General features: G+C 39.9%; 1 pseudogene; it reads left to right on the forward strand.

The window, feature by feature from the left end:
• Positions 1 to 2,932: 2,932 nt before the first annotated feature.
• LOC132127598 (fish-egg lectin-like) lies at positions 2,933 to 4,260 on the forward strand (annotated as a pseudogene).
• The last annotated feature ends 887 nt before the right edge of the window (positions 4,261 to 5,147 follow it).

Raw genomic sequence — 5,147 nt, forward strand, 5'->3', positions numbered from 1 at the left:
GCTAACCACCCAAAATTTGCCTCTCCTGACTCCTTCCCGCAAACTGGCCCCCCGCTTTATCGGGCCTTATCAAATTTCTAAGATCATTAGTCCTGTCGCGATCAAATTGAAACTCCCTCCCAATCTTCGTCGCATCCATCCTGTTTTTCTTATTTCCTGCATTAAACCGTTTGTACGCGAGCCTTCTCCTACTCCTCCGTCTGTCCCTGTTCGTGTCGAGGATGCCCCTGTTTACACAGTGCGTATACTCCTAGATATGCGTCGTCGTGGTTGGGGCCACCAGTTTCTCGTTGACTGGGAGGGTTACGGTCCTGAGGAGAGAAGTTGGATCCCCTCCCGGGACGTTCTGGACCGCTCTCTCATCGATGAATTCCTCCGCACTCGCCAGGTTCCTCCCTTGGGAGCGCCAGGGGGCGCTCCTTAGGGGAGGGGCACTGTCATGGATTCGGTTTTCCTTCTCTTCTTCCCCCTCCTCTGCTGGTTATTTTGCTACACTCACACACCTCTTCAGCTGTTTCTCATTATCTCTCCTCTGTCTCGCTAATAGATTCACACCTGTTCTCTCTTTTCCCTAATCATCCTGGCTATTTCTTGTTCCCCGTGTTTGTGCTCTCTGCTTGATTATTTCGTTTGCTGTACATGCAGAAGCTTCACAATCATCTCGTTCCTGTCCTATCCTGTCGTGTCGGATCTTACCCTGCCTCTCGTGCTCCAGTCTCAGGTCAGATCTAACGGTGCTCTGAGTTAACCTGTTGCTCTGCTCTCTGTCCAGTCCTGCTGGTGCTGACGAGTACTCTGGACAGTTACCATACCCGCCACCTGAGATTATCTCAAAAGAGGAGAGGAGGTCAGCTAACGCCAATCTCCGCACAGAGCCCGAGCGCCGGCCCGTTTATCGACGATAACCCTCTGTTTGCTGATTCACGTAAAGACTTTGTTTTTTACCTTTTGGGTACCGGCTCATCGGCTGCTTTTGTTGTTTATACCGAAGGCTTGTTTGTTGCAACGCTACTCAATTAAAGAAGTTTCCTTTTGCATAATTGCTATTGGGTCCTCATCTTTCCACATCACAGTCACATACGAGCATACATCTTTACGATTATACTGTCACATACGAGCATAAATCTTTACGATTATACTGTCACATACGAGGATACATCTTTACGATTATACTGTCACATACGAGCATAAATCTTTACTATTATACTGTCACATACGAGCATAAATCTTTACGATTATACTGTCACGTACGAGCATAAATCTTTACGATTATACTGTCACGTACGAGCATACATCTTTACGATTATACTGTCACATACGAGCATAAATCTTTACGATTATACTGTCACGTACGAGCATAAATCTTTACGATTATACTGTCACGTACGAGCATACATCTTTACGATTATACTGTCACGTACGAGCATACATTTTTACGATTATACTGTCACATACGAGCATACATCTTTATGATTATACTGTCACGTACGAGCATACATCTTTACGATTATACTGTCACGTACGAGCATAAATCTTTACGATTATACTGTCACATACGAGCATACATCTTTACGATTATACTGTCACTTACGAGCATACATCTTTACGATTATACTGTCACGTACGAGCATAAATCTTTATGATTATACTGTCACGTACGAGCATACATCTTTACGATTATACTGTCAGGTACGAGCATACATCTTTACGATTATACTGTCATATACGAGCATAAATCTTTACGATTATACTGTCACGTACGAGCATACATCTTTACGATTATACTGTCACATGCGAGCAGAAATCTTTACGATTATACTGTCACGTACAAGCATACATCTTTACGATTATACTGTCACATACGAGCATAAATCTTTACTATTAAAGTTAACTAATGACAATTAGTACATTTTTTAAATACATAATTACTTATCAAAATATCTCTCATGAAGCATAAACATAATTAACAGAAAAAAAACTTACTGTGTACGTCTGTTCGTCACTTGCCATTGGAAGCTCATTGAAGCAGCCTACGTTTCTGCTGAATCCTGCAGCTTATCTGGCAACCTCCAGTCAGGGGGAAGGGGGAGGGCATACACCGCTCTACAGTATTTTTATAGTGATTGCAGTACCAGTTTTGGCCACAATCCTTCATATGACTCCTTTAACCAAACACACTGCCTGAACAATAACCAGGAGTTCAGAGATCAATTAAAGAAAAATTGTTTGTAGTTTTATCAGCAGTGTATGTGTGTTCATCAGTGTGTGTGTGTTCACTGCTCTGTGTGTGTGCACTTTGGATGAGTTAAATGTAGAGCACGAATTCTGAGTATGGGTCACCATACTTGGCTGAATGTCACGTCACTCTGCAATAACTATGTCAGGGCAATTTCACTTTTCATAAATATTATGAAAAATAAATATTATTTTTAGGATTATTATGTTCCATGTGTAATTCATGAGAAAGCAAAGATCCACTGGATCTGTGGAAATACATAGACTAATGCTTTTCTGACTATTGCATTCCTTTCAAAGATTCTCTACATTGCCTTCATATTTTATCAACCATGCTGGAACACTTAACTTGTTTGCTGTTATTGTTTAGAGACATGAGAAAAGTCAAAAGAGAAACAGTTCTTTAAGTTTAACCAGAGATCCAATAAAACAAGTATTCTCTTACAGATCCCCATTCCATAAGCATTGTAACCCCCCCCCCCCCCCAGTCTAATCAGGAAACATATTTCAGCTAAGTAAGCTATCACTCAACAGCATTTACACTGAATGCAAGTTTCTAGTACCTGCATCTGACTGTTGAATCCTCATCTAACAAGATAAGGTTGTTTTCATTTAATTATTGTCACTGTGGTATTCATTTTTTTTTTTTGCTTATATAAATTAACTCTGGTTCTGAACAGGTCTAAACAACAAACTATATCGTGGAGCAATGAAGGTTTGTCAGAGTGTCCTGCTACTCTTCTGCTCCCAGTTCCTACACACTCTGGGTAAACAATGTTTTTAATTTTTTTAACTAATGAAAATGTTTTATGGATATTTAAAACCCTCTGTATTTGCAATCACTGATTATTTTGCACCTTGTTTTCACAGCTTTAGACTGTAGCGTGATGAATGGTAACCTGAAGCAGATCAATGCTGGGATGGGCTCAGTGGTTGGAGTGAACAATTTTAATGAAGCTTTCATCCTGGAGGATAATGTCTTCACAAAGATCAACATCTCTCTAAAGCACTTCACTGTTGGACCTGCTGGTCAGCTGGGGGTGAATGCAGCAAACAACATATTCAAGCTTCAGAGTGGCAGGTTCATTCAGTTTCCAGGTGAAGAGTTACAGAGAGCAAAATAAGACAATAAGACAAGTTAAATCAGGCATGAATTTACATGTTTTAATTTTAAAATAGTTCAGCCACAGTCCCAAAGACATCATCTTATTGTTTATGGTCCATATTAAATCTTTCATCCAAACTGTTGATTGTGTTGTTAGGTCTCCTCAAACAGGTGGATGCTGGAGGTGATCAGATTCTTGCAGGTGTCAATATGTATGATCAAATATTTTGTTTAAATATGGATGCTAACGACAAATGACCATCCAGCACTACTCCTTGGATTCAAATTAATGGAGGGCTGAAGTACTACAGCTGTGGCCCATACAGCTGTTGGGGAGTGAACATCTATGATCAAATCTGGATCTTGAGGGTAATGACGCAATGTTAAATACAAGAGCTGAAGAACAATTTCAGTACACCAGGCTTTTAAAAGTACAACAATAAAGTAGATATCTTGCAAGGTTTTGATTATCTGAAAAGAAAACGTAATTAACACAATAAACGCATCAAAAAACAGTTCCCTGACTTCTCTCTTTTGTTCTTGTGCAGGATGTGTCTAATAATGTTTGTTCTGGGTCTGGCACCTTTTTTTGAATATTGCTGGACTTCTGTCCATGACTGAAGTAGCAACTGATGGCAGTGTCTTTGGTGTCAACTATCAAGGGAGCTTATTCCAAAGGTGAGCTGAACAGTCATAATATTAAACTGGTCAAGCATGATATTTTTTGTAAACCAAATGCTGCATTCAAGAAACCATCATTATTGTCTACTGCAGAACTGGCGTCACTCGTGCCAACCGCGCTGGCACAGACTGGATCTCAATGGTTGCCTGTCCCAATGGCCACAAACATGTGAGCTTTGACCTGGGAGTGCTGTGGGTCGTGTGTGTTGACGGCTCCATCCGTAAATGTACTTTATAGTCTGTCATGCAGCAACAGAGAAGCTCAATCTCTAAAAGAATTCTCAGTGTAATCAGTCAATGTAATTGCAATCAAAGTAATCAGTCTTTATTAACAGAAAACTTTTCTTGTCTTTTTCTTGCTGTCGAGTGAATAAAGCATTATGAAAGCATCATTCTCATCAGTGTTGTGTTTCTTTTGTGTATTATTTGGTTCAGTGGTTCTGTGGAGAATATACTGTGATGTACAGTACAACCATGGAAATTGACACTTTAAGAAAACAGGACATTAGTTCATGTTTTATTTATTATTTCTGATCAGAATTTTAATTCATATTTACCTATTCTGTAATCTAGTGTAAACTAGAGATTTAAATACATAATGCTGTGTTAGATCCTGCTAACACTTGAGGAATGTTGGCTTCAGTCTCTTTAGCAGATCCTGTATCCACTGATTTCTAAAACCAGTTAACACTGCAATCTAAATGTTGGGTTAAACACAGTGGGTGAGATATGGACAAACCCAGTAATTGTGATATTTTGGCCCAGTGGTTGGGTTACTACCCAGAACGTTGGGTTAAACATTTAACCCACCCACTGGTTTTTCCATATTTCACCCATTTTAAAGTGTGCATTTTATCTGACATACAAGTTATGAACTTTTGTTAACCCAAGAGGGAAAACGAATTAAGGAAAGAGCAGGAAACAGACAATGAAATTATTATTAAACTGAGCAGCAAATTCAAAAACTACACTTAAAAAAATGCTGGGTTATTTGACAACCCAGCACGGGGTAAATATTGGACAGAACACATTTATTCTGCGTCGCCTGTGGAACGGTTGGGGGTTCAGCCCCTTGCTCAAGGGCAGCTAAGTTGTGGTATTGCTGGCCCGAGACTCGAACCCACAA

This window comes from Carassius carassius, chromosome 45 (assembly GCF_963082965.1).
Source record: "Carassius carassius chromosome 45, fCarCar2.1, whole genome shotgun sequence".
In the NCBI taxonomy this organism is placed as follows: Eukaryota; Metazoa; Chordata; class Actinopteri; order Cypriniformes; family Cyprinidae; genus Carassius; species Carassius carassius.